Source organism: Doryrhamphus excisus, chromosome 8 (assembly GCF_030265055.1).
Source record: "Doryrhamphus excisus isolate RoL2022-K1 chromosome 8, RoL_Dexc_1.0, whole genome shotgun sequence".
NCBI classification, from domain to species: Eukaryota; Metazoa; Chordata; class Actinopteri; order Syngnathiformes; family Syngnathidae; genus Doryrhamphus; species Doryrhamphus excisus.
This window is the reverse complement of record NC_080473.1, coordinates 14,505,526-14,512,818: the sequence shown is the minus strand read 5'-3', so window position 1 is coordinate 14,512,818 and position 7,293 is coordinate 14,505,526.

The following is a 7,293-nucleotide window of genomic DNA, read 5'->3' as shown; positions in this document are numbered from 1 at the left end:
CGCCGCTGCTTCCCCGGTATAATCAAGTTTCGCAGTTTTATTAGCGTCATCCGGGTTTTGACATTTCAAAATAAAATACTTCTATTAACTATTGCAGTTTAAAAATAAGTAATTTGGTAGCAACTTTGTTATTATTTCTTGATATCACGGTTTTCACAAATACATAAGTAATACACTATTTGGTGTAGTACAGGAATTAATTTAAATGCAGTAACAGTGGGGCAAAAATTCGATCTTTAATTTTGAAAAACGAATCATCCGCTGTTTCCCTTTGCGCCAGTTACACTGACACTTCTGGGCTCAGCAGCTGCTGTAGTGCGCATGCGCTGAAGTGACCGGCTGTCAAAAGGGCGTAAAAGCTATCCGCTGCAAACTTGTGTCTGTGCAGAAGTGTCTCTGCCTTAATCAATTACATTGAAATAAATGAATGAATGGGACGACAAGACGGGAAAGAGGCCCTTTTTCAGAGCCATTTAGTTTAGACTGTGTGTGAGCAGCAGAGGCTGATGTTATTAGATGACATAGCCACTCATGAATTATGCATCAGTGAGGTCATATCTGTTATAACTGCTGCAGGAGATGACCCACCTGACCCCATAAATTCTCCTGGGATGTGACATTCGGGTGAGGGGGTGTGGAAGCAGGTGTTATAACATGCATTTGTGTGTGTGTTAATATTGATATTACACATAAAATTGCGGAGTTATAAAAAAAAACCTTTCTTTTTTCATTGTAAATACACAGACGCTGGAAGAAGAAAGAGAAGAAGAAGAAGAAGCAAAGAGGGATTGATTTCATTGCATTATCTGGGTCATTGCCTCCCCCTCCTCCTCTCAATGTCCCCATCCTCCAGCTTTGCTCCATTCCCTTTTTTATCCATCAGGTAATGAATGAAAAAACAATAATAATAAACATAATTTGTAACTGGTGTGATCACACAAGATGCAATGGTCTCTATAAATAGAAAAACAAAAAAAATGGATTCCAAAGAACCTAAAAAAAGAAGGGATAAAGATGCTCAGAAGAGAAACGACAGCATGATTGATGATAAATCTCCCCTTCCATACGTGTGCATGCATCATCACATGCACTCGTTTAATGTTTGGCCTTCATGCTCCATGGCTCACTATGCAGACCACGTGAGAGCCACATTACAATGACTCTTTGGAAGACAAATGACCTGGCTCGATGGAGGTAAAGACCCAAGCATCTTTGCTCACACAGGACGCCTCAAAGGAGGCGCTGGTGTAAGCATGAAAGTGTGCCGTGGAAAACAAGATTAGGATTAAAGCGAAGAGAGGGATTCTACTTTGTGACTTTATAGTGTCACCGCAGAATGAGACTAAAGACAATCCTCTTTGTAATGAAAGATCTGCTCTGTGTTGGAGATTGCATCACATTCAATTATGGCTTTAAAAAAAAAAGAAAACAAACAAAACATCGGCATTCCCGGCCAGTTGAGAGACATAGTGTCCTGAGTCTTCCCTGAGACCTCCTACCGGTCTGACGTACCCCGGACACCCCCCAAAGAGGCCTCTTTTCATTTAGATACATATGCCGAATGGACCCATTTTATAATTTCACTGATTGTATTAATCCAGTTTTTTGTTCTTATACGGATGTTTGTGCCACATAGAAATGTGCAACTTTCCAAATTGTAGATTTGCCACCATTATTATTAGATTCTCATTTGTCTTGTTGTTAGTCGGAAAATGTGTTATTTTAGTTGATTCTTCTTCTTGATTTAGTCATTCATTTTCTAACGCTTATCCTCACGAGGGGTGCTGGAGCCTATCCCAGCTGTCTTCAGGCGAGAGGCGAGGTACACCCTGGACTGGACTGTTCACCAGCCAATCACAGGGCACATATATATGACATATATATACTACACATACTACATATATACTACACATATATATATATACTACTATAAGAGTACTACACTGAAATAACAACAAATACAGATGAACCTTGGTTAGTGTCATTAACTCGTCCCAGAAGGTCTGACTCTAACCAAAACGGACTTTAACCAAACACATTTTTTCCCAAGAAAAATACTAATTAAATCCAATGAATCCATTCCATGAGAGCAAAGAGAGGCGGGGTACACCCTGGACTGGTGGCCAGCCAATCACAGGGCACATATAGACAAACAACCATTCACACTCACATTCATACCTATGGACAATTTGGAGTCGCTAATTAACCTAGCATGTTTTTGGAATGTGGGAGGAAAGCGGAGAAAACCCACGCATGCACGAGGAGAACATGCAAACCGAGGGTGGAATTGAACCCTGGTCTCCTGGCTGTGAGGTCTGCGCGCTAACCCCTTCTTGATTTATTTTAATTCTATTTTGTTGTTTATATTTATAATTTGCATTGCACATTGCAGTATTTGTCTTCAGTGTAATATTCATTCCATGACTATAAATTTGTGGCATAACATTTCCAAAATGTCCAAAGCAGGACAAGTTTAAGCTCAATTGATGATTTTTGAAGAAATTCTTTGAATTGTGTAACTACAATATAAAAACAATTAAGCAAGTACAGCTATATAATGACATCAGAACATCAAACAAAAGATGATTAAATATAAAATTAAATATATAATATTGTATATAAAAAACAAGATTGTGACATATTGTTTTGACCTAAAAAAATGCAACTTTAATTGAGGTTCAATAGAATCAACGTACACTGTGGCCAGTGTCACGCCCTTCCTTCATCTTTATGGAGCTTCAGTCCTCCCCAGTGGTGAGTGGGGGTCAGAACAAGCTGTTCCCAATGCAGCTTCAGGATCTTTTTGTGCCAACAGGGGGAGACGTGAGCCCATTTGAATCATTTCAGCAACGTCTATTGAACATAAGCATCTCTTGTCACTGTGTGATGTGTTGCGTTCAGGTACAGTGTCTCTACTATCTCTTTGCCTGCATTAGCTGAGGGACTTGACAGTAAAATCACAGTAAAGGTACTGCATAGGTGGTAGTAACTGAAGTTGGAGTTACATGCATTTAAATTTAAGCTGCTTTACTGTACTATATATATATAATGTACTATATTTGTAGTTGATGTGTTTTTGTTTATTTATTGATTGTTTATTTATATTTATTTCACATACCCAGGGATCATTTGGAGCAAAATAATTGCAGTTTTGTGCCGATGTGTAGTTTTTTTTACTTTAACGGCAATGTATTCTTTTATTAATGTTGTTACGTTGTCTTATATTGTAGCATATACACATTGTTAAATTATTCACAAATACAGTAATCCCTCACTTATCGCAGGTAATTGGTTCCTGAAAAGTGAACTTCAGCAAACTATGATTATGTATTCATAAATTCAATATTTTCACAGTCAGAGCATTAAAAACACAGTTTCTAAATATAGATGTTAACATTATTAGAGCCTTACAGACATGAAATAACACCCCTATAGTCACATTTAGACTTGTATTACCCAATATTGTAGACATAAATAAGACAAAAGACATTCAAGGTACAAATAGGACTCGTACTTGTGTGTGTTGCTGTAAATGTGTTCCAGTGTGTGCAGGTGAGTGGGGGGGGGGGGGGGGGGGGTGGACAGGAATTGTTGCCGGGGGTTACAGCTGCAACAGTAGCCCGTGTTACGGATTATTGTGAGGTCATTCAAACCTGCAACAAAAGCTGGTTGTTGTGAGGATCAAGTCTGGTGCTTGTGTGTCTCACGGAACAGTACAGTAACATTACTGACACCTAGTGATCAATGTAGTGTGAAATTCTACGTGCCTTATATTTGTACTTCAGGGTACCATTTGTACCGTCTTCATCACACACACAATAATGATACAAACGGAAATAATGTAACACAAACTGATTTGTGAGACATTTTTGTGATCCAAATGCATTACTCTTTTGATCGCATATTGTTTTGAGAAGACATACACTTCACTTAAGTGGTCCTAGCAACAGAAATTGCTAGGACAGTGGTGGCTTTTAGGATTTAGTGTACAGAAATGTGACCCACATCCTTCCAAACCTAATGTTGGATGTTGCTGGATGCATTCAAGCAGGCAGATTCTGAAAATGACGTAATAACAATCACGTTAATTGACTACTTTTAATGGGGACACATTTTACTCAACACACTCACCGCAAACCTGTAGTCATCCCACTAAATTCAGCTTCACATCCCGAGTCAGTGATGTAAAAATCCGCCAAAGTTCTTGATATTTTCAAGTCGAGTCTAATTTGACTCCGAATCGCGTAACTTTAGTTAATATTTTGTAGTCCAGTCGCTGTTAAAAATCTAATTTTCAGTGGTTAGCCGTCTTCTTTTACTGCTGCTTCAATGTGTGTTGGTGGCGCTGTCGCCCCCTGCCGAGCCAAGGAGGTACTGCATGAAGAAGCTCCTTTATAGTTATACTTTACAATCCGATACACGAAATTACCGTAGTTAATAAGGATCGAACCTACTAATACTACTAATACTGATAACTACTCATTAGTTCCTCAGTAACTACTGTATTTTTGTGTACCTTATTGCAAAGTGAGACGTAATTGGGTGATGAAAATTGATACAGTGTAATTTAGTGGCCGCGTGAGAAATCGTCAGCTGTGCCGTATATATTAATATCACTTAAAAATTATTTTATTAAGTGAAAATAAAACATAAAAATATTTTTTAATAATTTTCTGCAAATGGTATTTCATTTTTGAGTGTTAGTACTGTGTAAATACTGGCGGAGCAATGTAATAATCGTCCGTGTGGCAACACGGAACTAATTATCAGGTTCCTCCAATAGACTTAGTGATGCACGTGAGGAGTCGTGATGATATTTTGTAACATTTTCTAACATTTCACTTCCTGTTCATCTAACTTTACACTTTTAGAGGGATGAAATGCTTATTCAAAAGTTAAATAATTGAAACCAAATATTAAAGCTACTGTATGTTGTTCCTTGACCTGTAATGAGAAGACTAAACATTAAGAGTGTGTTTATATGTTGGAAGCAATGATATGAACCAAGAAGTGTACGTGTCACAGAAGGCCTTCTCTGCAAAGATAAGATGGTATTCTCCCTTCTTGCAAAATGAGTTCATTAGACGAGTGAAAGACAGCCATTGCAGGGATTCAGTGTTTCTGTATGATAAAGGACTGAACCGACTGATTGGAGGCGGGGGGGAAAAAAATTTCATTTCCTGTTCTTCAGAAGCAACGCCGGTATCGGAACATCAGCAGAGTGGCTCGCTTGTGGAAAAAAATGGAGAGAGTCTGAGAGGACAGACAGAGCAAGTTGGAGAGGTAAATGCCAGGGCTTTCTGTCCCGCCCGGTCCAGATTGCTGTCAAAAGGAGAACTCAGAGGAGTCTGGGAAAAAAAAAAAAAAAAGAGGTGATGGATAGGTTAAACCGGGTGCTGTTCTTTGGAGAGTCCAAGTCAGCCGACGGTGAGAACATCTCTCCAACATGAAGACAGAAAAAGAGTGTGATATACGGAGATGAAATGAAGCGGAGGTCTTGACAGACACCCGATATGGGGGGGGCAGGCTTGCAGGGAGATGCTGAGATGACAGGTATGGGGTGGAGGGATACGCCGGCTGCTCTCCGCTGTTTAATATAGATCTGCGGCGATTAGCCGGGCCTGGGAACACAGGATGTGTCTGTCAGTCAGGAGCGGGGAGCTCAGAGGAAATTGCCACAATAAAGTGCACACATACAGTACGTATGCTATAGCAGTACACGCAAACAATGTTCAGGTGTGTGTGTGGATCCACGTCATGTAAAAGTTGAAATTAATACCAAGAAAAACTAAACACCACCCTCCCAAAAAAGCAACACGATCGAGTGCAAAGTTAACCGAAATACACAATTTGAAACAAATATGCTGGAGCCTATCCCAGCTGTCTTCATGTAAGAGGCAGGGTACACCCTGGACTGGTGGCCAGCCAATCACAGGGCACATATAGACAAACAACCATTCACACTCACATTCATACCTATGGACATTTTGGAGTCGCTAATTAACCTAGCATGTTTTTGGAATGTGGGAGGAAACCGGAGTACCCGGAGAAAACCCATGCATGCACAGGGAGAACATGCAAACTCCACAAAGAAATTATTATGATTATGATTATGGTTATTATTGTTATAACTTTTGTTTGTTTATTTTTATTTTTATTTTTATTTTTATTTTTATTTTTATTTTTATTTTTATTTTTATTTTTATTTTTATTTTTATTTTTATTTTTATTTTTATTTTTATTTTTATTTTTATTTTATTTTTATTTTTATTTTTATTTTTATTTTTATTTTTATTTTTATTTTTATTTTTATTTTTATTTTTATTTTTATTTTTATTTTTATTTTTATTTTTATTTTTATTTTTATTTTTATTTTTATTTTTATTACAGAGATTATTATTATATTATTTTTTATTATTATTACTATTACTATTATTATTATTATTACTAATATTATTATTACAGTGACTGTCCATATTGGGATTCCTGCTTCATGCAAACTCCACACAGAGATGGCCGAGAGTGGAATCGAACTCCGGTCTCCTAGCTGTGAAGCCTGCGCACTAACCACTTATCCGCCGTGCAGCTCTGCCCGTATATATCAAAACTATTTGCAGTATAAACTGTAGTTTTATTACAATAAAATAACCAATATAGTATTATAATGTTAGTACAGTATCAGCTGCTTTCCGCTCATATTTTGTGTATTATTTTTAAGATTTTTTTTCATATTCAGACATGTAGATGAAAAGACTCCAAGATTCATTTTCTACCGCTTATCCTCATAAGGGTCGCGGGGGTATGCTGGAGCCTATCCCAGCTGTTTTTGCACAAGAGGCGGGGTACACCCTGGACTGGTACAACATGAAACCAATGTTCTATATAATCACATATAAGAGAATATGCTAATTTTTTGTTTGTTTATTTGTTTTTCTAATTATGTTAACCATTCAGAACATTTAAGGTCTGCACTCTGAGTGGTTTTTGTATCAGTGAGGATAAGTGGTAGAAAATGAATGAATGAATGAATGAATGGATAAATATTTACTAATATTTATTTATTTTGGATTGTTAGTACAAACCACTGTATGAGTGGCATTGTTCAAGCATGAATAAAGACACAAACAGACTTGCATTAAAGTATTGCAAAAACAACATAGTGACCAGAGGTGTCAAAAACACGACAAGATTTAATAATAGTAAGTAATTGAATCACACAATAAATGAACATTTTGGTTGGCCTCAATATATTGTGATGCATGTCTGGTTTCCTGGTCTGACGCCTCCAAAAAG